Below are 27810 nucleotides of genomic sequence, written 5' to 3'. Positions count from 1 at the left end.
CCTGAGGAACTCGCCACCCAGTTTGCTCAACGTCTGGGCACTGGACTGTGTTTCTGTTACACCTTCATAAAAAGGGGACATGAAAAAACAGCAACTGGCCACCTTCGCTCCCTCTATCCCTGTCACAGCTTTTTATTTCATTCATTTCATCTACAAAACTACATTGGGGGGCTTCCAAGCCCTGGCGTGGGCATTGGCATTGATGGTTCCATGGTGAGTAATGCACACGGTTTCGTAGGTTTTGGAGTATAGTGTAGAGAGGAGAGCTGGTGTGGAAAGGTGACTCGCTCACTCACTTATTCATTCATCAAACACTAGCACTGGACTGTAAGCAAGTCCGAAGTGGTTCTGGCTATCGGGGATCTTACAGCCCCATGGGAAGTCCACAACCAGAAACCTCTCTGTTGACACTGAGCAGTGAATGGGGACAGGGGGAAGGGACAGGAAGCAGTGGGGTCCTGATTCTGTCTGGGCAGATGGGGCAGCTTCCTCAGGAGCCCTGACACCTGGAAGAGGACTTGGAGTTATACGGAAAAATGGCTTTACACTCGGGGTAGCTGGCGCCCCACTCCTTCCAAACCAGCAACACCCGCAGAGTCTGGAGCCAACGGGAAAGTGGGGTACGTGACAACCACGTGTGCATCTGCGGAGGAGAAACTCCGCGTGTCATGCAGCGCTTACTCCTAACTGCGAACCTCCATGAGCATGTCACATGCTGTTGGCACGCCCCCGGTGACCCCACCAGGATTGTCAGCAGCACTGGGGCTGTGGCCCGGCTCTGGGCTGCCTGGACGTCACCCTCCAGACATTGGCCGGCCTTTGGTTGCGTCACCGCCATGGTGTATAGCAGGGGTCCCCAAACTACGGCCCGCAGGCCGCATGCGGCCCCCTGAGGCCATTTATCCGGCCCCCGCCGCACTTCTGGAAGGGGCACCTCTTTCATTGGTGGTCAGTGAGAGGAGCATAGTTCCCATTGAAATACTGGTCAGTTTGTTGATTTAAATTTACTTGTCCTTTATTTTAAATATTGTGTTTGTTCCCGTTTTGTTTTTTTACTTTAAAATAAGATATGTGCAGTGTGCATAAGGATTTGTTCATAGTTTTTTTTTTATAGTCCGGCCCTCCAACGGTCTGAGGGACAGTGAACTGGCCCCCTGTGTAAAAAGTTTGGGGACCCCTGGTGTATAGCAAGCTTCCCTTTTATGAGTGTTGGAGATTTTATTATACAATGAAGCAAGGGCACCCCACAAAACCAGTGCAGAACTGAGTAAGTTCTTACCAGGAGGGGCCTCCCGGCGACCGCCCCCCAGGTCTGGAGCTAGAACCCTGCCAGCGTCCCCGGCAGTGCCATCTGCGTTCTCCATCCCGGTCCCAGCCCTGTCCTCCGTCTGGAGGGCGCCCTGGCCTGACGTGCGGGGTAATCACTTCCTTGCATTTCTGTCAAGTTCTGTCACCCAAGTGTGCACTGACCCTACCACCCAGGAGTCGTGGAGTGTCTTCCTTTAAGGAGTAAGAGGAAGTACTGTTTTTGAAACGGTGGTTCTTTTTTTATATATATAGATATCTATATTTTATTAGTTGAATGTATTGGGGTTCAGGTCCAGGTGTGCAACTCCACCAGGCATCACCTGCACACCCTATCGTGTGCCCCTTGACCCCTGGCAAAGTCTCAAAGGACGATCCATTAAAAAACCCTTTATTTTTATTTATTTATTTATTTATTTATTTTTTACAGAGACAGAATCAGAGAGAGGGATAAGACAGGGACAGACAGACAGGAACGGAGAGAGATGAGAAGCATCAATCATTAGTTTTTCGTTGTGCATTGAGACACCTTAGTTGTTCATTGATTGCTTTCTCATATGTGCCTTGACCGCGGGCCTTCAGCAGACCAAGTAACCCCTTGCTTGAGCCAGCGACCTTGAATCCAAGGTGGTGAGCTTTTGCTCAAACTAGATGAACCCGCGCTCAAGCTGGTGACCTCGGGGTCTCGAACCTGGGTCCTTGGCATCCCAGTCCAGTGCTCTATCCACTGCGTCACCGCCTGGTCAGGCTAAAAAACCCTTTAAAACAAATCCCCGAAGCGGTCCTTCTGATCTCTAGGCTCCTGGGCAGGTCGTTCCCGCTGCTGGCCGGTGACGGGGGGAGGAGGAACGTTCTAGGGTCCACCGCCTAGCAGGTGGGCACCCAGGGTTTGAGGACTGGCCGGACAAACCAGGGGGGGTTTTACAGTCACGGGGACGACGGGGACGGACTGACAGTGTGGAGGGGAGGGCGAGCCGCTCTGAGCGAGGAGTCCAGCATCGCACTGTCTCTGAGCTGTCCTCTGTCACGTGGCCCTCAGAGCGTTTCGGTGAATCTGTCTCCTCACACCTGCCGTGGCCGGCACCCCTGAGTTCGCTGTTGGGGCCGTCCAGGATGCGTGCGTGCGGAGGACGTTCTTCTTTAGATTCTGATACCCAGAGGTGTCTCCTGCTGAGTCAGCCCCCACACCTCTCTGCGGGCGGGCGGTGGGATTGAGAGGCAGGTGGTCACCCATCGGGCTTGGTTTGAGTCCCCAAAGTCCCACTATCTTGTGGAAATGGGTTGAATTCTGGAAGGTACAGGCAGGTGAGATCTTACGGGATAGGACCAGGCGATTTTAAAACGGGGGGTAGCTCAGCAGCGTTAACCTTGGGCGCGGGCTGTGCAGCCCTCAGCAGGTGGGGCTGCTGGCGTCCTGGACACTTGCCCCAAGCAGGCGGACGACAGAGCCGTCCTCTTCGCAGGAGCCGCTGCCCTTGCGGACGTTTGCGAAGCCCCTGCCCCGTGGCGGGGAAGGTGGCGGTGACTCTGGGAGCATGTAGCCCAGGGGTCCCCTCTCTGCAGGTCCACTCACTCTGAAGGGAGAGCGCACAGGAGGGAGGAGAAGAGGCGAGATGTTCATACAGCGAGTTGCGGAGTGAGGGATAAACATCAGACACCCGTGGAGTCCCCACGAGAATAGGGAACGTCAAAAAAATGTGAGTTTTTTTTTTTTTGTTTGTTTTGTTTTTGAGATGGGAGAGTCTCAGCCTCGTCGATGCACCAGCGTGGACGGGCCGTCTGCTCCCTGTTGGGTGTGGAGGGTCCGGAGGCACTGGATCTGGTCCTTCTCCTTCGTCAAGGGGCCGTGCGTGCCTTGTCCCACGTTGCAGGGCCGACGGGGAACCCGTCATCGCAGAGCGTGGTGCGCGAATCACGAGAGACAGAACAAAGGCCCAGGTGCGCGGCAGGTCGTTGACCGTGCGCGGTGACACCCAGCGAGCGAGGCTCCTCCCCCGCCGCGCCCCGGAGCCCAGAGCTGGGCCGTGTTTAGGTGGGGTTTCCGCCCTCCACCTGGACTGAGGCTTTGAAGTCCCCTGTGCTTTAGGAGAAAAAGCAGGTACTTGGGTGCTGAAGCCGGTTCGTGTTCAGGCCGGCCCGCCCCACCCCCGTCTCGGGGTGACTTGTTGCAGAGGTGTCTGCGAGTATCCAAGCTCAGGAGGGGTGTTGTCCCCCTGTTTCCGTCCCTTGTAGCCGGTGGGGAAGAGGACGCTGAGAGAGGGCGGCTCCCGTGGTTGGCTGTGACGGCCCCCTTGCTCCTCGCGTGGCCGTCTGCGGGCTCAGGGAAGGCCTCCTGACCCTGCGGGTCTCGGGCAGGGACAAGGCTGTCCCCCAAAGATGAGGTCGTCGTGCTCCCCTGATTCAAACACCTGCATTTGCTTTTTCATAGTCTAACGTTTCGGAAATTGGGAAGTATTTTCATGCCCATGGATATTTTTTTATTTTATTTTTTTTGTGTGTGTGTGACAGAGACAGAGAGAGGGACAGATAGGGGCAGACAGACAGGAAGGGAGAGAGATGAGAAGCATCAATTCTTCCTTGCGGTTCCTTAGTTGTTCGCTGATTTCTTTCTCATATGTGCATTGATGGGGGGGGGGGGGCAAGCCAGCGACCTTGGGCTCCACCTGGTGAGTTTTGCTCAAACCAGATGAGCTCGCACTCAAGCTGGTGACCTCTGGGTTTTGAACCTGGGTCCTCTGCATCCCAGTCTGATGCTCTATCTCCTGTGCCACCGCCTGGTTAGGTGCCCATGGAGATATATATATATATATATATATATATATATTTATTATTTATTTTTTTTGTATTTTTCTGAAGTTGGAAACAGGGAGGCAGTCAGACAGACTCCCGCATGCACCCGACCGGGATCCACCCGGCATGCCCACCAGGGGGCGACGCTCTGCCCATCTGGGGCGTTGCTCTGTTGCAACCAGGGCCATTCTAGCACCTGAGGCAGAGACCATGGAGCCATCCCCAGCGCCCGGGCAAACTTTGCTCCAATGGAGCCTTGGCTGCGGGAGGGGAAGAGAGAGACAGAGAGGAAGGAGAGGGGGAGGGGTGGAGAAGCAGATGGGCACTTCTCCTGTGTGCCCTGGCCGGGAATTGAACCCGGGACTCCTGCATGCCAGGCCGACGCTCTACCACTGAGCCAACCGGCCAGGGCCCCCATGGATATTTTTTAATGAAATGACTCCCCTCTCTGTCGCTCCAAAAGCAGTCGTTTCATTGGTGGGGGTCGTGCACGAGACAGCCTCTTAGACCCGAGGGGCTGCTAGAACCAGTGGCAGGAGGCCTGGGGTGATGCCCACTGTCACCTGGGAACCGGTTCTAAGAACCCAGGGCAGGTACCCCGGCCACACGTGCTGGCCAGTGAGATGCAGAGACCGCTCGCTGCTCAGGACTGACCTCTCACAGGCATCTTACTCCTCCCACCTCCGGGCAACACAGCTTGGGGGATTGATCTGGGTCACAGGCGAGAACTCAGCTCTAAGATTGGCTCGTTATTCTTACTGTTTTAGCCAATGGGGGTTTACAAAGAGAGCGCGGAGAGAAGGGGGCACTGAGGAGCACACCCTCTAAACGAGGGTGGGCGAGAACTCTTCCCGATAGCTCTGTCCCCGGCACATCGGAACAGCATGCATGTAACCCTAATACAAGGTGGGCCCGGGCGTGGGTTTTTTTTTTTCATTAGCGAAAGAGGGTCATCATTCGCCGTGCCTGGTTAAGAATTACTCCGAAGAGCCCGGTTCCACCCTCGATAGGTGTCCTCAGAGAGCAGAAAGGAACTTTCCGTGAGGCCCGAGGACTTTTCCAGGGAAGGTGGCCCCTGGCAGGAAGCAGGAGGCAAGCGGCACCTCAGGCTGGGGAAGAGGATAGACAGGCGCTGGCCCTCCCGCGGGGCAGGGGTTGGGGTGGCCCTGGGGTCTGGGTTAATTACCGTGTGAGAGAGACTCTCTCCCGGGGCTGGACCCGCTTTCTTCCCCCCCAGTGTCACCTGCCGACTGTGAACTCGGAGGTCTCTGAGGTCCCCTCTGGGGTCCTTTCTTGCCTTCTGGCTCTGGAGGCTGAAAATGAGACTCTCAGTGGGGACAGGGCTCACTGCTGCCACCCACCTTGTTTAAGCGGCTTTTCACCCCTCCCTCCCCTTCCTCCCGAGCAGAGGGGCCGGAGAAGGAGAGTCCTCGGTCATCCCTCCCCAGGAAGATTGCAACACTGGACGACTGTTGCAGGGTAGAGCATATTGTTCAAGAAATCAGTAGCTGAAAACCCTGAGTCAGAAATGAGTTCACACAAAGGAAGTCAGACGCTGCAGGCCCAGTGGCAATTGTCTACAGGAAGTGCCCTGCCCAGGGGTCCCTTTGAGGGAGGATTTAAGTCCACCCCCCCCACTCTGTGCACAATGTTGGCAGAAAGTTTTTTCTTTTCTTCTTCCGCCTGCCCCCCTCCACCCCTCCCACAGCCCCCCATAAGGACCACCTCTCTCCTTTCCTGTAGCAGCCCAAGGGGCTGCATTTTGTGATGCTGATAAACCTGTACAGATCCAGGCGTCAAAGAGGCTGCCTGAGTTCCATCCACACGTGTCCCAGCCGTGTCCCAGCCGAGCAGGTCAGATGTCTGTCCCCGGGCCGTCCACACCGGCAGGGTCAGGAGCCGGCTGCCTGCCCCCGGGTGCTGAGAAGCGGGCAGACCAGGCAGCTCAGTGAGTGGGAAAGAACCTGGAAGCCCCAATCATCCAGGCACCTGCCCGCGACAGGAGTCCCCAGTGGGGGGTTCTTCCAGGCTCTGCTTGAATGCCTCCAGGAATGGGAGGCTCATCTCTTCCCCAAGGCTACCGGGGACCTTAATGACAGCCCCAGTGGTCATGTCTATCGAGTGCTTACTGAGTGCCAATACATTCCTGAATTGAAACAAACAGGACCTAGAGCCTGCACGGGGCCAGGCATTCGGGGAACCAGCCACCGGTGACTCACAGTGCAGATTCCTACCCTCCAGGGGCTGACGCTGGACGGGGCATCAGGATGCAGAACACGGCAAAGGCAGTCACGTCGTGAGTGCTACAGGAACGGAACATGATGGGGGCTGGGGAGCACAGTGTCCCCGCCCCACCTGGACGTCTGGGCCTGGCTCTAGTGCTACAGGAACGGAACGTGATGGGGGGCCGGGGAGCGCAGTGTCCCCGCCCCGCCTGGACGTCTGGGCCTGGCTCTAGTGCTACAGGAACGGAACGTGATGGGGGGCCGGGGAGCGCAGTGTCCCCGCCCCGCCTGGACGTCTGGGCCTGGCTCTAGTGCTACAGGAACGGAACGTGATGGGGGTGCCGGGGAGCGCAGTGTCCCCGCCCCGCCTGGACGCCTGGGCCTGGCTCTAGTGCTACAGGAACAGAACGTGATGGGGGGCTGGGGGGGAGCGCAGTGTCCCCGCCCCGCCTGGACGTCGGGGCCTGGCTCTAGTGCTACAGGAACGGAACGTGATGGGGGGCTAGGGGGGAGCGCAGTGTCCCCACCCCGCCTGGATGTCTGGGCCTGGCTCTAGTGCTACAGGAACGGAACGTGATGGGGGAGGGGAGCGCAGTGTCCCCGCCCCGCCTGGACGTCTGGGCCTGGCTCTAGTGCTACAGGAACGGAACGTGATGGGGGGCCGGGGAGCGCAGTGTCCCCGCCCCGCCTGGACGTCGGGGCCTGGCTCTAGTGCTACAGGAACGGAACGTGATGGGGGAGGGGAGCGCAGGGTCCCCGCCCCGCCTGGACGTCGGGGCCTGGCTCTAGTGCTACAGGAACGGAACGTGATGGGGGGCTGGGGGGGAGCGCAGTGTCCCCACCCCGCCTGGATGTCTGGGCCTGGCTCTAGTGCTACAGGAACAGAACGTGATGGGGGGCTGGGGGGGAGCGCAGTGTCCCCACCCCGCCTGGATGTCTGGGCCTGGCTCTAGTGCTACAGGAACGGAACGTGATGGGGGAGGGGAGCGCAGTGTCCCCGCCCCGCCTGGATGTCTGGGCCTGGCTCTAGTGCTACAGGAACGGAACATGATGGGGGAGGGGAGCGCAGGGTCCCCGCCCCGCCTGGACGCCTGGGCCTGGCTCTAGTGCTACAGGAACGGAACGTGATGGGGGTGCCGGGGAGCGCAGTGTCCCCGCCCCGCCTGGACGTCGGGGCCTGGCTCTAGTGCTACAGGAACGGAACGTGATGGGGGGCCGGGGAGCGCAGTGTCCCCACCCCGCCTGGACGTCTGGGCCTGGCTCTAGTGCTACAGGAATGGAACGTGATGGGGGGCCGGGGAGCGCAGTGTCCCCACCCCGCCTGGACGTCGGGGCCTGGCTCTAGTGCTACAGGAACGGAACGTGATGGGGGTGCCGGGGAGCGCAGTGTCCCCGCCCCGCCTGGACGCCTGGGCCTGGCTCTAGTGCTACAGGAACGAAACGTGATGGGGGGCTGGGGGGGAGCGCAGTGTCCCCGCCCCGCCTGGACGTCGGGGCCTGGCTCTAGTGCTACAGGAACGGAACGTGATGGGGGGCTAGGGGGGAGCGCAGTGTCCCCACCCTGCCTGGATGTCTGGGCCTGGCTCTAGTGCTACAGGAACGGAACGTGATGGGGGAGGGGAGCGCAGTGTCCCCGCCCCGCCTGGACGTCTGGGCCTGGCTCTAGTGCTACAGGAACGGAACGTGATGGGGGAGGGGAGCGCAGGGTCCCCGCCCCGCCTGGACGTCGGGGCCTGGCTCTAGTGCTACAGGAACGGAACGTGATGGGGGAGGGGAGCGCAGGGTCCCCGCCCCGCCTGGACGTCGGGGCCTGGCTCTAGTGCTACAGGAACGGAACGTGATGGGGGGCCGGGGAGCGCAGTGTCCCCACCCCGCCTGGACGTCTGGGCCTGGCTCTAGTGCTACAGGAACAGAACGTGATGGGGGGCTGGGGGGGAGCGCAGTGTCCCCACCCCGCCTGGATGTCTGGGCCTGGCTCTAGTGCTACAGGAACAGAACGTGATGGGGGGCTGGGGGGAGCGCAGTGTCCCCACCCCGCCTGGATGTCTGGGCCTGGCTCTAGTGCTACAGGAACAGAACGTGATGGGGGGCTGGGGGGAGCGCAGTGTCCCCGCCCCGCCTGGACGTCTGGGCCTGGCTCTAGTGCTACAGGAACGGAACGTGATGGGGGGCCGGGGAGCGCAGTGTCCCCGCCCCGCCTGGACGTCTGGGCCTGGCTCTAGTGCTACAGGAACGGAACGTGATGGGGGAGGGGAGCGCAGGGTCCCCGCCCCGCCTGGACGCCTGGGCCTGGCTCTAGTGCTACAGGAACGGAACGTGATGGGGGTGCCGGGGAGCGCAGTGTCCCCGCCCCGCCTGGACGTCGGGGCCTGGCTCTAGTGCTACAGGAACGGAACGTGATGGGGGTGCCGGGGAGCGCAGTGTCCCCACCCCGCCTGGACGTCTGGACCTGGCTCTGCACACCCTGCCTGGCCCTGCAACTCCTGAGCTCTCCCAGCCTGGCCGGCCACAGGGCCTGGGCACTAGCTGTGCCCCCCACCAGGGGTGCCCTCCTCACCTTTCCCTGTCTGGCTTCCTCAGGCCGTTTCAGTGTTTGTTCAAACGCCCGCTCCCCCGAGGACTTTTCTGACCGCTGGGGCCATGGTGGCCTCTTGGCTCGACTCACTTCTCATCCCACGGACCCTGCTCTGCCTGGCGTTTATGGCCTCCTGAGGTTTTCACTGGTATCTTATTCCTTGCTACCTAGTGGATTTTGTCGGTTCCGTTGACGGCTGTGGCCCCAGCCCAAGGATACTGCTCGGTACACGGAGGCCCACCGTCATGAACTGCTGAGTGGGCGATGACAGAGGCTTTGTGTCACCTCAGAGCATTGTCACAGCAACCTCCTGCACTGTTACCCTCTGGTTCCACAGAGGAAGAAGCTGAGGTTCAGAGAGGTTAAGTGATTAACCTGGGGTCACACAGCGTGTGCGTGGTGAAGCAGGGGCACGTCCCCAGCTGGTCTGAGGCCAAACCCGCACTCTCCGTCCCCCTTCTGATGAGCCGGTGCAGGTGTTTGCTCCTCCTCGTTGGCCCCGCGGGGTCTGCGTCTGTGCCCGTGACCTTTCAGGACAAGCCCGTCTGCCTGGTGTCCATCTTTCCTGTCTGGAGACAGTCTCCCTGCACCCTCCCCTCCCTTTTATAAAGGATGAGATGCACTGAGAGGTACCCTGGGCTAGAGTTCTCTGATGCTGTTGCCATTGTCCGGGTGGGACCGGTTCTGGTGGGACCCCCAGCCCCCCCCCCACTCTGTCAGACAGCAGGGGGTGGGCTGAGAAGGCGGGCAAGCCATGCGGGCAGGAGAGAGCAGGCAGCTGAGTGTCTACCAGGCCTGAGCCCTGCGGGGCAGGATGTGGCAGGGCCTCCCACGTGGGCCCCTGGTGTGTGGCTGTCCGTTGGGGGCTGCGGAAGCGGTGACGCACCTGTGCCATGAGCCTTCCTGGGCTATGTCACTGCCGCCTGGGCCCAGGTTCTTGGACCCCTGGGTTAAGGGACTGTGCACACGGTGGCTGATGTCACCACATGGTTGTAGGCCCCTCGGCTTTCTGCTCCGGGAGCCAGGCTGGGAGGTGGGCAATCCTGACACGGGCGCGATGGCCTGGTGCGCAGGTTAGGGGTCCAGCGATGAGCCTGCTGCTCCCGCCGTGGCGTCTGGGCCGAGACCCTTGCCCTCCGGGTGACACTTCTTTATCTTTCCGAGGCTCAGATTCAGCGGTCAATCTGGCTGTGGTAATGGTGGGATTTGAACCCAGGTCTGACCTCACAGCCCGTGCCCGGGCCTCGGCACTCGGCGCAGAGCCAGGGCGTCCTGCTGACGCGGCACTCTGGTGTTTGAAATGTTCGTCGGCGATTCCTGACCAAAGTGGACGTGGAGTACGGAGGCCCTCACACGAGCTTTCGTTTCCTCGCACTCACCCTCAGCCGTCAGTCAGCCTGGACTTTCCCACATTCGCCTTGAATCCAGATCCTAGCCCGGTTCTGGGCTCCGGCCCGGTCCCCCCCTCGCCCTCCCCCCGAGTCAGGGCATGATGGCATGCCCCGGGCCTTCTGCAGGGCACCCCTGCTCACCCTCCTCTGCGCCTGGAGGTACACTGGCCTCCTGTCGGTTCTGGGAATGGACCCGACTATCTGTCCCCCTCGGGTCCCTTAGGCCAGGCTCCCTGGTTCCAGCTCGTTCTCTCCGGCTCAGCTGCTGCCTCCCCCGGTGAGGCCGTCCTTGGCCACCCTGACCGCTCCCCAGCCCCCACCCATCACCTCTCTCATTCCTTCAAACAAAGCACTGGTGGTTGGGAGACGCGATTCGGTTTCTCCGAGTTTCCGCCTGGCCGAGAGGGTGCGTCCGTCTGTCTCCTCCCCGCCGAGTCCTAGCAGCCCTGACGCATCGCAGGTCTCCCTAAACGTGAACAGACGAACGTGTCTCCCGCGGAGAGGAGTGTGAGGCCGGTCCCGGGGGCCCGGGCCTCCTTCCTGTGACCGCCGGTGCCCGGTCTGTGATTCAGAGCTGGCAGCTGGCAGAGAGGTGATGGTGGGTCCCAGAGGACACCGCTTCCCAGAAACGTCCCGCTGACCGCCCCCACCTGCGCCCCCCCCCCAAGGACAGAAAGATGCAGGGGCTTCCTGGAAACCCTGCTGGCTTAGCTTAGCCCCTGGAGGGTGGGGATGACTCTGGCGTGTGTAGCTGTGAAGTGACGAAACCCAGGAAGCATCCCAACTTCATGCCTGGGGTGGGGTGAGGGGGGAGACTCCTCTTTGCCTTTGCGGTCTGGCGGAGGAGAGAGGAGAGAAGAGAGAGCGGAGAGGGAGCCTCCGGCCGAGAATTTCCACAGCAGGAATTTCCAAAACTTTCCTGGGGATCAGTGCCTGTGAAAAGGAGGTCCGGAGGCAACTCCCCCAGAGCCGGAAGCCATGGTGAGTGTGTGTGCGTGTGCACATGTGTGAGTGACACCCGAAGATGGGGCCCGTGCCCCCCCTGGCACCCCCCCACCCCGCTGACCCTACGCGGTGCTGATGCACAAAGCCATTTCTTTTCCTCCGGAGTTATTGTCAGCCTTCTGGTCCAGCGTCCTGGTTGCAGAATGATGATGGGGAATCAGTATTTCACCCCATTTTAAAGACATCAGGGTAGTAGGTAGGGACGGCGATACCCCGGCTTGTTAGACCACAGATTTCTGGGCCCCGTATTCAGAAAAGGGCTGCCGACAGGTCACCTGCGTTTTAACTGGCCCTCCGACCGTCCGTCCGGATAAGGCCAACCCACGGGGCCTTCTGCCCCGCACCTGCAGAAACAAGTGCACACCTGTAGGATCTTTGAATGTAAAGGCTCTCGGGGTGAACCCCTGTGCCAGGAGACCTTCCCTGAGAGAGGAGAACCCCTCCGCCTGGCCTGCCTGGCCTCTCCCTGTTTGTTTACGGGACCGGTGCCCCTTTGACTCTGGGTTGGACCCTGTGGGGATCCCTCCAGATGCAGCGTCAGTGGCAGGCTCTCAGCCCCGAGTCCTGGGAGAGGATCACTCACACACCCAGGTGAGACGAACAGAGAGTGAAAAGGTTGCCGACCGGCGTGTGGCCCGGGATCCCATTCTCGTAAAACCATGAGCTGCGTGTGTCCGTGAACGTGGGTGAGATCTCATCCATCAGAGTTGGCACAGTGCACACACTTCCTTCTGCGTGGGGAGGGTTCACGTTCTTGGTTTTTATTTTTACTCTTCTCTTTATACGTGTCGGTGCCACCGGTCTCTTCTGCGTCCATCATCGAGGTCTTCTGTAATCGGAAATAACAGCAAAGCTTCATTTTTGTGGGAAAGAAATACTCATAAACAGAGAGAGAGAGAGAGCTCTGGGGAGAAAGCCAAGTGGGACCACTGTCTGGGCTGGTCTGTGCCCGGTGTCAGGGAATGCGGGTTGCTGTTGGCAGTCTGAGCACAGCCTCCCTCTGCTTGGGCATTTCTGGGCTGGCCATGTCTTTCTTGTATGTAGCCGGGTCCCTGTGCTTCTGCTTAGCCGTGGTCTCTCTCCCTGGGACCTTACTCCCCAGGCCCCGTGTCTGGTGAATCTTGGTGCTGGGGTGGTGCCTTGGCTTAAGAAGGAGGTGACACTCCATCTGCCTCATCTCTTCCTTCACTGCCGTGGACGCGGGATGGCAGCACATGGACCCTGTGGGAACTTGGCCTTGTCCGCGTGGGAAGCCGCAGGCTGTGGTCATGTCCGTCTTTGCCGTGGCCTAGACGGGTTTCACCGTTCACCCCTTCCCTCACTGGACGGTGAACCCAGGGGAGCTCAGAACCTGGTTCCCTGGGGAGCCCCTGCAGGCTCTCAGACCGAACACGGGTCTCTCGGAGACCGAAACCCCCGCCCTGCCTTTCTCTGGCTGCGTGACCTTCGCTCCCTGCGTCTCAGTTTCCCCACCTGCGATGGAAGCTGGAACAGCACCGGAGGTCACAGTGGGTGCCGGCAAGATGGCTCTCCTTCCTACAGAGAAAGGGCTTCACTGGAAACGTTTCCAGAAACTGTGTTGAATTCTGATCCTGGTCGTATCTTGCCTGCGACTAGGGATCAGCTGATGGGGCCGGATGCGATTTCTTAGCAACGGGCTCCTCCGGTGAGCCCCGCCGCCAGCCTCTCTCCTACGGAGGGAGTTCGAGCAATGTTTTCCACTCGATGTGTGCTCATGGGAGGGGGCCGTGGATACATCTGAAGCAGCACCTGCCTTCTCCTTAAATTAGACTGTTTTCTGTTCTCGTCCCCCTGGAGGTGGTTCTCCAGACTCCGCCGTGACTCACTAGCTCAACCCACCCAGAGGAGGGTCCGAAAATTGGTGAGAAGTCAGAGTTGGGTTGTTTTGTTTTGTTTTTTTAAAGACATGAAGGTAGAAAAATCTGCATTTGCTTAAAAATGACTAACTTGGTGTGTTGTCCAGCAAAGAGGTCCCATCCAACGGGGTCTGCTTTATGGAATGGGTGTGCATGACTTCAGTCCCCATCCGTCCATCCGTCCATCCGTCATCCACTCAGCAAATAGTTATGGTGCACCTGTTAGGGACCAGGTACCAGTCTAGTGCTGGAGATCCCACAGTGAGTAAAACAGACAGCAGTTTCTGCTCCAGAAGACCCAAGCCTTTAGGGACCATTTATTTTCTCCAGCCAGAAGCTCCCCACCATTCGGTGCCCCCCCACCACAGTGGTTGGAAGGGAAGGAGCTCGAGACTGAGGTGGGATCAGCCCACCAGCTGGCCACGTGGCTCGGGAACGTCACCTTGAGCCTTAGACTCTGATAAGAAGCTGTGGATTAGATAGACTCTTTCCGGGGTGCCTCCTCCATCGGAACCCCCCCCAATTCATTCACCATCTCACCTTTTACAACATTTTAATTATTTAAAGTTTCAGTGGCTCATCAATATTATATTATGATGAAGTATTTCAGATAGATACAAGAAAATAATGGCCACCCAGGACAAGTTTAAGGGACAAGAAGACGGGTCACCCCGCCGAGCTCCCAAGTGCCCCCCACCCCCGTCCTCCCACCAGGGCTTGGCGTTGGTCATTGCCTCGTACACACGCCTTTCTGCTGCGAGCACACGCACCTGCTGTAGGAAGACTACTGCGTACACGTTTTAAACTTTCTATACACGTTGCCATTTTTACCGTGTTGCCATCGTCTTCTACCTTCGGCAACTCGCTTGCTTCTCCTCTCCACGTCCCGTGTGGGAGCTTCGTCCGCGCCGACCCGTGTGGCTCCGCCTTCCGGTTCTCCCCGCCGCTGGTGCGCGCTCCGTGAACGCGCCACCGTTTCCCTCTCTGTCGCCGTTGCACGGAGACGTGGGTGCTGCTCAGTGGTTTTTGGCTACGACAGGTCATTCCGGGGTGGATGTTCTCACAGTGACCTCTCAGGTCTGGGGGTTTTCTAGCACGTGGAACTCCGTGTGGAACGCCGGGGTCTGACACCCCTTCTGTCCGTCCACTCTGCTCTCTGCTCTGATCTTGTGAAGTAACTTCTTTCCCGGGGGGTTCTGGACGGTGCCCGGGCAGTGTGTCTCAGTAACCCCACTTGGGTCCCCTCCCCTGTCCACCCCTGATGGGCCAGGTCTGGGTCGCGGGCTTGTCCCCAAAGCTTGGAGGTGGGGCCAGTCCCAAGAGAGTCTCAAAGAGAGAATGCAGAGGGCTGACCCCGTGGAAGGTCAGTGCTGTGGCCGGGGTAGGACGCCTGACCCCAGCGCTGCCCAGGGCAGCATGGCCGTGCTCTGAGGGGCGTGGTCCTCCTGCCTTTGGCCCTGAGCTGGCTCAGAAAGCCCCTGTCTCTGGAAACAACACGCCTGAGCAGATTCACGAAGCCCGGGTTCACGTTGCCCTCCTGGGTCTATCGACCAGGACAGCCCAGGGTGGGGATCTTTGGGATACCTTTTATAGAAATGGGGAAACGAAGGCTCACAGAGGTCTCAGCAGATTGCCCGAGGTGACTTGGGGACCCGCTGAGCCTGGGAAGGTGCTCTGCTCTGGTCCCCACGCTTGCCCTCGGCTCTCAGAGGCCAGGAGGCTCCTCCTGCGGCCCCTGGAGTCAGCCCTGCCGTGTCACAGGTGGGAGAATCAGGCCAGGCACAGGATGGGGCTGACAGCCTTCTCTGTGTCTTGGTCACTCGTCTGATACCCTCAACACAGGATGTAGGCTGTATGTGTCAGGTTGGGCAACTGAGGCTGAGAGACTAGGGGGCCACTGGCCAAGGTCATGCCCAGACTTCGGGACAAAGCTCAAAGAGCAAGGTAGGCATCTCCGTAGTCCCCTTCAGGGCTGCGTCCGCCTCTCCGCCCCCGAGGCGCTGGCACGGCTGCCCAGAGAGGCCCGTCGTACCTTCTCCGGTATAGAGAGAAAGGCCACTGGGTCCCCATTCCCTCAGCTACGTCCCTGGGGGCTCCCCACAGAGTCCCTTTCAGCCTCTGATGCAAATTCTTGCACTTCCCTGATAACGTTCCGGGCTCCTCTTAACGCGAGGGGGGTCAGCCGCACAGCATCTCGGCAATTTCTAATTCTTGAAAATTCTGTTTGGTGACACGAGTTCGCATTTAATAGACACCCCGCCACCTCCTCTCTCCCTATTGTGACAAGCTCCTGGCAAACGCCTTTCGAGGCTCGGGGTAATTGCACCACGCTGGGGAGCGGGGAGACCACATTGTGCCTGAGTGCGTCTCAAAGACATCTCCACAATAGACAGTCAGGTGCGCGTTCGCTCGGCTCTGAGGTAATGATTTAAACTTAATCTGATCCTTGGCCCCGGCCTGGTAGCTCCGTCGGTTAGAGTGTCGTCCCCCAGACACCGAGGTTGCGGGTTCGACACCCCCCCTCCCAAGGCAGGGCACATCCAAGAATCAACCAAGGAACGCATAGATACGTGGAACAGCAAATCAGTGTTTCTCTCCTCTCTCTCTCTCAAGTCAATAAAAAGATGTTAAACTTAATTTGATCCTTGATGAGGGAGCCCAGGTATCCGGTTGGAGGCAGCCTTGCTCTCTGGCCCGCCTGCTCTGCCTTCGGTATATGGTAACACAAATAACTCCTTTATAACAAGTGCCTTTCAGAGGGTGTCCGCCGCTGACAGCTAATATAGAATTATTGCCCCTGAATGCATTTCAGTAATTACTTCCCAGAGATCTGTCTTTGTGTGAGAAGACATTTCACACTTTAGTAACATAAGTGTTTTTGGGAGAGTAGGAGCAATAATTAGGAACAGTCTTTCCATGAAAATAAACCAAAAAAAAATAAATAAATAAAATTAGGAAACCTAATGCTAAAAATTGGTTCGAATCAGGGAGGAATTTCATTTGATTCATGTATATTTCATTCCAAGGATAATAACCTTTCCTGGATGGAAACTTTCTTTTTTTTTTTTTTTGGTAAAACAAAAGCAGTCGAGATCCAGGTAGCCCGCTTCCTAATTTTTGAGTCATAACGGAAACGGAAAACTGATTAAAAGTGACAGGTTGCTTGAGACTGAATGAAGAGACCGTCGTCACCGAGGAGCCCCTGACAGGACACATTTGCGGTAATGGAAAATGAAACGATTCACAGTGTGATCAATAAAAAATTAGCAGCATTTAATAAAGGGTTTCTGCTCCGTGTTGACTGAAGACCATTGCGAGCAGTTTGAAATCCAAGTTAAGTGGTGGATGAGGTGGAGTGTGGGCAGTGTGGGCGTGGGGGTGTGTGGTGTGGGGGTGAAGGGGCGCCTGTGCAGAGAGATCACAGGGACAGTGGCTGCCGTGGTGGAGGAGCAGCTAGGCCCCTGGGGTGGGTCTGGAAGTTTCCATTGTGCTGCCCACTTGACCGTTGATCTGTGGTTAGTCCTCTGGGGGGGTGGTGGTCTCTGCTACTCATTGTGTGGGGCTGTGTCTGGATGAGTCCTAGGCACCAAGTAGGCCTTGTTCCCATGGACTGGGGTGCGCATAGCATCCTCTCTACTTAAATCCACCTCCCCCCCCCCCCAGGAGAGGGCAGCTCACCTGCTGACCCCTTAAACATGCTGTCTGGGCCCTTGGCCTGTGGTTTCTGGAGACTTCCAGAATGCCTCACAGCCCACCTGTGGGACTCGACACCGTCCTGGGAGCCAGGGGGACATGAGCAGAAGGCCGGCAGGTCTCAGCAAGCGGGTGAGGTTGAGCGGCGGGGGTGACGTGCCCACTGCTGGGCGGGTCCATGGAAGAGGCTGGGCGCACCTCTTCCTTCTCTGGGTGGGGGGCCGGAGGGGGCCGTGGGAGCTGGCGTCTTGGAAGCTGAGGGTGCTGCCTTTGCCTGCTCCTCAGTAGCAGCAACATGGCGAAATCCACTCCTCAGACACGCCCTCTTTCCCTGGTGTTTCCTCAGTGTTCTTGGGACAAGCCGCGCACCAGGCTGTCCCCATGTCCAGAGACTTGTGACTTTCCGCAGGCTTCTCACAGCCTCTCGCTGTGGCAGGAGGGAACGGGTCTCCCCCGCCACCCCCAATCCCAGATCCTCCCCAGGCTGCACAGGAGACCTGAGGTTGGAAGGTCACTGGGGGCAGCTGGCCTCTGGGTTACCACAGTGGCCAGGAGCCTGGGTGGGTGGCTCCCAGGACCAAGGACAGGGAATCCTTTCTGTTCCCTGCACCCTGCCTGGGGCTGCAGGCAGGCCCCGCATCTGATCCTGGCTTTTTTCCCCCACAGTCTGGTCCCTCCCCAGAGATACCCAGACCCGCTAGCCGAATCTTTACATGATAGAGTAGGAAGGGCCCTTCCACATGGCTTCACTCACCCTTCCATTCAGCACATCAGAACTGAGTACCTCCTGTATACCAGGCCCTTCGCTGGGAGCTGGGAGGGGGGGGGGGGGGACGAGGTTAGGAGGAGGATGTTTACCCTGCCTGCCTGGAGCCTGCCCACTGGCACAGGGGCCATCAGATGGCCTGCAAAGGAAAGGAGCTGGGAGGTGTCCCGCGGATGCCCGTCTTGTGTGGGTGGAGGTCCACAGAGCTGAGACCGGACAGGGAGGAGGAGTTGGCTGCGTGAACCGCCCAGCCCACCGTCTGGTGGACAGCGGACCTGCTGGAGAGCCTCTTCCGTGGGACCCCGGCCCCTAAGGCAGCCAGAGCTGGCTCCCTCAGTGAGGAGGTAGCCTCAGTGCTGTGCCCTCAGGCCTGCGCCTGGCCCAGCCTCCCTGGCCGCTAAGGTGCGTCAGTCTAGAAATTTCTCCTCCACCATCGACACCTTAATTTACAGGAGGGGCAGCCGCCGCGTGGCCCTGGGCTCTGGGGTACATACCACTTCCTTGCTACCCTTCCCTTCCCCCCCACGGGGCTCCTCTTTCTGCCGCGGCCACCAGGGGGTGATTTGCACCCCAGCACCCTTGCCTGGAGCAATCAGGTGCACCAGGCCAAGGCCCTGGCCACAAATTAGCTGGATTTATCGAGCTCCCCACGCGGCCCCTCCAGCCGCCCCCGTGCCTTCCTCGGGTCCGCGCCTCCACCCTGTCCTTCCCAGCGGCCCTCGGAGACAAAACACAACAGCGAGGAGAGGGCAGAGTGGCCGTAGCCTCGGGAGGTCACGAGGAGGTAACAGCACACAATTTTCATGGTTCCAGGGTGGCTCTGTCCCACTGTTCTTCATTACTACACGCGGTGAGATCAGTTTTATTAAAGATTGTGAGGCTCGGAGGAGCGGCACTGTGGACTCCCCGTTAAAATAGAAATATATTTTTTTCCTTTTTGGGCGGAAAGTGTTTGTGATTGCTGTGTCCCCCCCTTTCCCTCTCCGCTCCTCCCTCCCCACCTCCCCCACATCTACCATCTGACCTTCCCATGATGCTTCCTCACCCAGGAGGGTTGGGACCTGCGTCTGGGAAAGTTGCCACCTCTGCCGGTGTGGGCGGGGCTCAGCACCTGGACCCGCCCCCGGGGGCGGAGTCACGCACCCCTCCAGCAGGTGTTGGGGGGGACGACACCCACACAGGAGGAGGTCCTGGTTGCCATGTGTCGGCCTGCGCTGGTTTAGGAGCTGTGCTTTGGTTTCGGATCCATCCACGGCGCCCAGAGCGGCACTGGCTCGTAGTAGGTGCCAGGAAACATTGACTGACTAGTGTTACTCCAGCGTTTGGGGAGCTCACTGCTGACCAGGGCCCGTGTGCCAGAGACCTGGGGTGAGGTCACCTGGAGGGCAGCCCCTAGGGGGGGCTCCCACAGCCTGAATAGGAGGTAACAACATTCACTCGCAACAGGAGGAAACTGAGGCTCAGACGTGTCAGTGACTGAGGTCACACAGGCGCCGACTTGAACCTGGGTCCTAAATCTCCAAAGAAGGGACACTTTCACCAGTGCCCAGCTGACCTCCCCGTCTCACCCTGGTGGCTCTTACCGGTCATGCCCTGTGGTGAAGACTACCCCCACCCTCAGCTGCATTCCACTCTTCAAGGTCTGTTGTTGTGCCCACGCTGTTATCTTAAAACTTGACATCAACCTTTAGTAATACAGAGAGATTTCACATGAAAATATGGATTTGCTTCTTTAAAAAACCAAACAAACAGCCGACATGTCTGCACTGGGCCTCCCTTTTCCATGGTGATTATGTCGAGGGTTTAAGCAGGGGCCGCCACCTGGGGTGGGCGCATGCCCCCTCCCCTTATCCAGCCTCTCCCAGCTCGTTCTACTCATTTGCATAATGGCAGGGCCATTGGTGTCTGTGATGGGAGTGTCCTGGGGGGGCTGTCTCACTGGCCTGGGCCTCAGTTTACCCTCTGTAGAGCAGGACGCTTCCCGAGTCACTGGGTGATGGGGACAAATGAATTGGAAGGTCTGGTCTGAGGGAAGAGAAATTGCCATCGTGGTGGTACTAATCATGTGGGCCTCAGGTTCTAGAATTCCTTACAACTAAAGATATATTCTCTGGAAGATTCTAGTCCTTTCCGTGGTCAACAACATGCCTGTGGAGATGGGGTGGCCCATGCCCAGTCCCGTATTATCCGTCAGGGTGAGTGTCCCTGGAAGGTTTGTGTGATGCCACCCGGGTCACGTTCAGCCTCGGACCAGCCGTGGCCTTGAAATTCCGTCCACAGAGCCCTCTGCACTGACCGGGCACCCCTCCTGCACAGCTTTCTTATTTAAGAAGCGGAACTCGGACAGACAGCAAATTAGGTGTTAAAATATTTGCCTACAGCTCTGCTGCCAAGGGGACCCTTTAGGCCGAGTGTTAAATGTTACCCCGCAGCCTGCACTGCAAACACTTTAAACCTGAAGATCAATAGTGGCTGCCTCACGAAGTTTGGGGCCAGCCACGGAGGCACAGCAGAGTGCCTTAATTGGGGCTTTGGCAGGCCCCTTGCCCAGCCCGGCCCAGCCCCTCCTGTGCTCCATCCCCTGGCGTGCATGAGAAAGTGCTCATGGAGACGTGTCCTCGGCAAGCAGGGCCTGGGGTTTGACCTAGTGCCCGGGTTCCTCCCACTCTGGGCCCCCCCCCAGGAATCCCGCTGCTGCTGCTGAGAGTGTTTGTAGGGAACACAGGCCTGTGAGGCTGGAGTCTGTGTTTTCTGTTAGAAACAATGTTACTCTAGGATAAACACTTGGGAAACTGGTAGAGGCTTTCCTGGACTGTGTGTTCTATTGGGAGGTGCCCCAGCTGTGGACGGGGGACGGCCCAGGAGAAAGTGGCTTGTGAGTTGCAGAGGAAACAAATACCTGCATTGCCACCCCGTAGGCTGACCGGGACCTGGCAGACATGTCCCTGGGGAGGTCGGCTTGTAACTTACTCAAGGTCACACAGTGTGGAAGGTGGGGGAGCTTAGACTTGAACTCAGGACTTTCCTCTCTTGCCCCAGTGGTTTGTTGTTTTTTTTTTGGTCTGTGTGGACACTTTTGTGCCTTTCAAGGGTTTCCATCCTCAGAGGCCTGTGAGACCTCCTGCCAGAACCTCCCTGTGGTACGATGTCTTCAAGTCTCCTCTGAGTCAGATGCTGCCCACGCTGTTTGAACAATAACAGCAGCGATAAGATGGTGGCCGTAGTTACTGCTTTCTCGGCTTTTGTTGCGGCCAGGTACCGGGCTTTGTCTCAATGACCTCATTTAAATAATTTAACTTCACTCCATTTTTCTCAGACAGGGTCAAGGACTTGTCCAGGGTCCCCCAGATATTAAAGTCAAGTGGATTTGAGCCCAGACCGACTGCCTCCAAAATCTCTGGTTCCCTCCTTTCTTTCTCTGTCACCTGCACAGTCCCTGGACTGTGACTCCAGCTCTTGGCTGCCTGTGGGCCTTGGTACCTAACAAGCAAGCGTCTGTATTGTGACCACTCAGTCCTGTCCGCCCTCGGGACTCCCGCGCTGGGACCCAAATGCTCCCCGTGTCATTGAGTTCCTGGGTCAGGGCCTGGATGTGCCTTGCGTTCACGGTCTGGTGGCTTTGATTTCTGGGGAGGTGGGTGGCGCAGCCTTCGTCCAGGTCTGGTTGGGAGGGGACAGGAGGGGTGGGGGAGCCTTCCCAGGACCTGCTGGCCTCCGGGACCACCTCTCCTGCGTCTCCACTCCTCTCACTTGGCAGCATCCCCGGCTCTCACTCTTCTCTGCGCTCCTCCAGCCACCCCTGCCCGGCACCCTTGTCTCACCTTTGCCCACGCCCTCCTCTGCCCACCTGCCCCTGCTCCCGCCTCCTCTTGGCTCCTTGAAACCTACAGGCTCCTGGACTTACACCTATCTGGTGTTCGGCTGTGTGCCCGGTTCTTCTCACATTGGTGTCTGCCCACCCACGGGAGCATCACCTCCACCTCGTGCGGCAGGAGAGGACGGAGTCTGTCGTGGTCAGGTGCCCTGGTGACGTAGAAGGACTTGGACTCGGGCAGGAGCAAGGACTTGCTCAAGGTCACTCACGGGGTGCGGCACAGGAGAGGGGTGCCCAGGCGGTGGGACTGGAACCCAGGTCCCTGAGCGAGCCTGGCCCGTGACAAGGGCCTCTTTGCCTCACCTCCCCTTTGGCGCCCATCCATTCACGCGTTCACTCACTCGCCCACCCCAGAACGAGTGAGCATGTTTTCTGAGCCAGGCTTCGTGTGGGCACTGAGGCTCCCAAGGTGAATGAGACCGGGGAGCCCCCGTGTGCCGTCCAAGCGTGCGTGCGTTGTGCCTGGCGCACAGGCGCACAGTGGACGTCGGCAAAGATTTGTGGGGCGCATGAAGGAGAGAACGGGCAAGTCGGGGTGATTATGGGTGCTGGGGTGTCTCGTGACTCTTAAACTTGCTTCTTGTGTTCTCTGTTCTGTCCCCGGGGGGATGGGGACTGCTCCTGACCTTCTGCTTCCACCCGGGCCGCTACGCAGCCCTGCCCCAGAGGTGGGACCCCTGCTGGTCCCTGGGTGGTTCTCAGGGTGCCTGGGGCTCCCTGCTGTCTGGCTGATCCCCATGGTCCCTCCCGGGAAGGAGAAGAGGCCAGCATTCTGGGAGAGGGGCTTTCGGATCCAAGTGCTGGTGGTGACTGAGGCCAGAGAGGAGAGACCCTCACTGGTGTCCTCGGCTGAGCCTGTCAGACGGCCCCTGGGGGTGGTGAGGCTCCCATGTCTCTGACTCAGGGGCTGGAGAAGCCTCGTGGGGAAGTTAGATGTCCTGTTCCCAGACCTGGCCGCCTGTGGGCAGCCTGGCCCCTGGGGCTCTCCCATTCGCCTTTTCCTGGCGTTGAACATGGCCACCTGTCCCCTGCTCAGCCCTCTCCCAGACACTCCCCTTTCTGCCCTCCTGGGTAGCAGTTAAAAGTTGGAATTTAGAGCGGGGAGACCTAGGTTGGAATCCAGACTCTGCCCTTCCCAGCACGTGACTTGTGTGTGGTCCTGAGGTTGGCGTCCCCACCTGCACGCACAGCAGGGATATCGACTGTCTCCCACACGGGGTGACTGTGACCACGGGTCGGGGTGATGTGTGTGTAACATGGTGCCCGGAAGTGCTCACACGCCGGCCAGCGTCACTCAGGGTCTGGGGGGCGAGGGGACCGAGCACCTCTCTCCACCCGACTGGGTCTCTCTGCTGCCTCTCCCCTCAAGGGGACATGGGGCCACCGTTTTTGCTAGTGCCCCTTGTGGCACGCCCTTTCTGCAGGGTTCCACTGTCCCTCTCATATTGCCATCTCGAATGAAAGCCCTTTCTCAAGGAAATTCACTACTTTCTCATGAGAAAGCAGTGAAGGTGGAGGGCTTTCTTCTCACCTCTCTTTGCTCAAAGAAAAGTCCTTTGAGCCCCTGTCTTGGGTTCAGGGATCGGGGGATGTGTGTATGAATGTGGGTAGAGAGGGGTTCGCAGTGTAAGCAGACCCTTTTCTTCCTGTTTCGAGAAGGAAGCTGGCCAGTCACAGTGGCCCCGTTGTGTGCTGGCTTGAACCATTTGAGACAGCCAATATTTGACTTTTTTTTCCCCCTTTGGCCTGAAAAGAGGGCGCCCTCATATGGTTCAATTTCATACTTACCATCCAAGGACCACCAAGGACAGTGTGATCACTTTCCCTGCCCCTGCCTTCCCGGTATTGACATTCAGACGCCTGTTTCTTTGAAACTGATACGCTTCCTCAATATTTTTTGAGCCCCCTCTCTCCACGTGTCCTTCTGTACCAGGGGCGGGGGAGGGGGTACCGAGCAAACACAGCCATGGCCCCTGCCCTCGGCTTACGGCCTGGTGGTGGGGCTCTGCTCTGCGCTAATGCATTGCTGTGTAACGAGCCACCCCGAACTCAGTGGCCTGCGGTCAGTTGCTATTCTGCACTGTTTCACTGGTATTCACTGCCATGTTCTCACGTGGCATTTCCTGTGTAGCTGCAGCCATGCCGTTGGGACTGCTGTCTCCGGAGCACTAATGTGGGCTGGATATTCAGGGTGGTGCCCTCTCATGGCTGGCGATTGGTTCTTGCAGCTGAAGCCTCAGCTGGGGTGCTGACCGGCGGGAGCCCCTGCTCTCTCCACGTGGCAGGGGCCTCTCGTATACGACAGTGTCTCAAGGAACCTGGGGAAGCTGCATGCTGTCTTCTGACCCAACCTGAGAGGTCCCAGAATGTTACTTCCATTGTATTCTAGTGGCCAAGGGGGTTGCTAAGGCCCGGCAGCCCAGGGGTACCGTGTGAGCCCCCACAACAGAGGAGCAGGGGGCCTGGGGCAGTGGAGTGGCCATCTTTGGGAAACGCCGTCTGCTCCAGGGAGGCTCGGGGAAGGGATGATGGGGACCCCCCTGCACTGGTGCTCAGGCCCCTGGGGAGCCCTGCTAGGTGGGTGAGAGTTACGGGAGATCTTCCTGGTGGGGGCCCAGGGGGTGAAGGCCTTGGAGGAACGCACGTGCAATCTAGGGGCAGAGAAGTCTGTGCGGCTGTGGAGTTGAGTGACGTTGGACAGGTCCCCAGAGCCTTGCTGGACCGTCGGGGCCGGGACGAGGGCCTGACGCTGTAGGATTTTGAAAAGATTTGCAGATTCTTGGATATTTAGCTCATTTTTTTCATGGAGTCACTGCTGTCGGGAGACCGTGTGGCCGAGTGGTTGAGTCAGACTCAGACCTGTCTCCTGTGAGCTTGCTTAAGCTTTGCCACCTCACGGGTCCCTCACCTGGAAAGCGAGGACATGGTGGTGCCGCCTCGACCGCTTGGGTGGTGCATGCTCGGGGAACCCGGGCTGCTCTCGGGGGGCCCCTCGGGGCAAGAGTGGAGGTGTGTGCGTCAGAAAACAGGGCCGCTGCGAGGTGTCCGGGGTGGAGCGTGAGGCTGGTGTTTAAGGTGCTGCTTCCGTCTGTCCCCGGGTGAACTTCCGTCCAGCTGCTGCGGCCACCTCCAGGAGAACTTGGCGGGGCCCGAGGGAAAGGTACCCGTGCCCGTTTCCGGGAAGTCCTGCCCAACCCCGGGCGCCCTGATGGGAAGAAGTTGTTCCTTGGCCTGCTGACGTGGCTTCGTCAGGCCCAGGATGGCCAGAGAGACCAGTGGGTCAACTGTAGTTCAGGCCCAGGAGGTCACCGTGTTGGAGCGAGAGGGGGCGCTTGGGAGGGGACTCAGACAGGGCTGGTGGCAGCCTCTGAGCTCTGCCTCCTCCACGCTCGATCGGGTGAGGACCTGCGGGGGCGTCTGGGGCCCTCCTGGTCCCGGCAGGGCCACTCCTGATGGGTCAGAGCTGGGTCAAGGGAGTCGAGAAGGTCTATTCAATATTCGGTTTCCCGGGCTTACTGAGCAGTGTTCGGGGGGCCCTGGAATGAGGTGACTGTAGAGGGGAGGGGTGCCCCCGAGCCTTTTGTCCTGAAGCTCCAGGCCTTGGCGAGCTGGGGGTCCCTGTCGGCCCTGGGCCTGCGGAAGGCATGCTGAGTTTTAGTTCCAAGCTTGGCTTTGCGTCACCCTTCAGAGCCTTTGTATTCTCATCTGCGAATGGGAAAATAGCCCCGTTGACTCTTTTCACTAATGGGAGGCCCAGGGACTGTGGGCCCGGGAATGCCTAGCCATGCATAGAGGCCTCCCAGCACAGATGCTCCCACGGCTTCCTGTCCTCCGGGCGCTCACGCTGCTGACACAGCCAGGGGACTGCGTCTTCGGGGAAGCGCTGCTCCCCGAACTTCTGCAGGCCACTGCGTCTTCCCTCCCTGGCTTCCTGAGGGTCAGGCTGGCTGGCTAAGCCATCCCATGAGACCCCAGGTGGGGAGGTCCCCTCCTTTGCCCACCTCCTCTCTCCCGTCCCCCTCCCCCCCCCCACCTTCTGCACAGCCACCTTGCTTTCCCATTAGTAGCCAGCGGCCGGGAAGGTGACAGTTCCTTAAAACAGATTTATATTCTTGGATGACTTTATGGGGTTTTGACTTCTAAAAACCCACGAGTTGACATTCTGATTTATCCCCTCCTGAGTCAACAGGATGTATCGGATTTAAAGAGATCGGATGCATTGTAGTGGTTGTGTTTGTGGGTTCCCCTTGTGGAGGAGAGGAGCTGTTATGGAAAGTGCTGCCAAGTAAATACAGCAAAAAAAAAAAAATAAATAAAAATCACCGGATCATTTACATGCATCTATTAAATTGTGTGTTAAGTAAAGTAGCACAAATACAGCGCCGAGCGTAATGTATTATCTGGAGAGTTGGTATAGCAGAGGAAGCAGGAATTATGGCTCTTTTTTCCCCCCTCCTCTGCCTCCCTCGTCAGAACATTTTATTATTATTATTGTTATTATTATTATTACCATTACTATTATTAAGGGAAGAGACGGTAAACGAGGCATCTCAGAGCCGGCGTGTGACAGCGTCACCAGGGTTGTGGGATGACTTACAATATTGAAGGCTCCCACTGATCGCTCTCATTTCTTCGCTCTCAACTGCGTGCAGTCGCTGGAGCAGCGGATCCGATTTCCTGAGATAAAGAGGCCGCCTGGCTTTTTCATGGGATTTCTGTATTGCCAGGAATTGGCGTTTTCTGATTTAAAAACAGAAACAAAAAAAAAACCCCTAAAAATTGTACATTCCTTAATTGGTACAAAGAGACATGTTTTGATGGGCCACCGATGGAAACATGGACGTTTTCTGCCTCCGCGCTGCCTGTTCCGGGCGGCGTGTTGGGCCACATACATGCCCCGCCACGGCAGGTGGCAGCTGGCTCTCCGATGGGCTGATCTGTGTGCAGAGGATCTCTGTGTTGGGTGCTTGGAAGTGTGTGTGCTGTGCAGACAGGAGCTGTGGAGCCCTCAGACCATTGTCTTTTTCTAAGTTAGAATGTTCAGAGGGCCACGGCTTCCACCTTGAGTTGAATGTATTCTTTCTTTGCTTCATTCTTTCTTTTTTTTTTTTTTTTTTTGGCTTTGGTGACCAGCCCTCCAAGGGTGTAACGGTGGTATGCTGAAGCCTTTTTCTGTCACTTCAGGGTTCTGTGTGACACAGGCAGGCACGCACACTGCTTTGTGCAGTCAGATATGTTTGCGTATGCAGTGATGTTTGTGTCTGTATCTTTACACATAGTAGTGATCTCGCTCTTTAATTTAAATCAGGGCTACTTTCTGGAATGGGTAGATCTGATTTCCAGGACAGACCGAGGGAAGAGAACAGCACGCATTTTGATTTTCTAGTCTTCAGTCTCTGTATTTTAACGGGCAAGTTTAATCCACTGACATTTATTGGGAATGCTGATCTAGTCTGCGCGGGACGTCTGCCAGGCTTGTTTTGCACTTTGATTTACAAGTTCTCGATGTGTCCTATTAATCTCCCAGCCGGAGGCTGTGCACCGTCCCCCCTTAGCTGTGCGGGGAAGTGCGCAGATCCAGGGGGCAGGCAGGGCGTGGAGTTACAAGTCTGTAGGGTGCTGGGGAATGGTGTATCCTCCTGGCCGGATGCCAGGCGCCTTCTCTGTGAAACGGGGATAGCAAAGCTGACCCTCTGCGGGCAGGGGACAGGGCCACGTGATAGCTTTTAGCTGTAAGGTGTGTGAGACTGAGAAATGGGTCTATGCGTGTGTGTAGCTGACTTTGAAATAGTGCAGAGTGTGACGCAAACATAAGACACCACGGTCGTGCTCGATAACTCACTTCTCTGTACAGACTGGGCACTTGCCTGCACAGTGCTAAGCGGGGAGTTACGCATTTTATTGGAAAGAAATTAGGCGACTGATGCGAAGGCGGGTTCTCCCCTTCTGTGTTGAGACCAAGGGCGCGAGCGAACGAGTGAAGGCTCAGGTGCATTTGAACCTTGCGACCTCACCACCCACGGTCCCGCGGAAACGCAGGTGCGTCCCCGATTTCGGAGTCAGGACGTCGCGTCCCCTGCGGAGAACTGAGCCGGCGCCAGTGCGTTTCGAGGCTTGTCGTGTGGAGGGCGGACTTGGCTACAAGGTCTCTCAGCTCTAAGTCGCAAGGCTCTGGGGGAAACGGACCATTTAAATGTCTTAGGAACAGCTGAAGGGGGCTCCGGAGAGAGATGTGTAAGACAATGGGTTTTGGGGGGGAGACAAACGTGATGGCAATTTCACCTGCCTGTTGGGTCACGACTCCCAGCA

At 58.1% G+C, this 27810-nt stretch overlaps 1 protein-coding gene across 2 annotated transcripts in view; it reads left to right on the top strand.

Annotated features, from left to right (window-relative positions):
* ZNF423 (zinc finger protein 423) overlaps positions 1-27810 on the top strand; it is a 310193-nt gene that overhangs the window by 81321 nt on the left and 201062 nt on the right. The window lies entirely within an intron of this gene.

This window comes from Saccopteryx bilineata, chromosome 9 (assembly GCF_036850765.1).
Source record: "Saccopteryx bilineata isolate mSacBil1 chromosome 9, mSacBil1_pri_phased_curated, whole genome shotgun sequence".
Classification (NCBI taxonomy): Eukaryota; Metazoa; Chordata; class Mammalia; order Chiroptera; family Emballonuridae; genus Saccopteryx; species Saccopteryx bilineata.
This window is presented reverse-complemented; position numbering and strand designations above follow the sequence as displayed.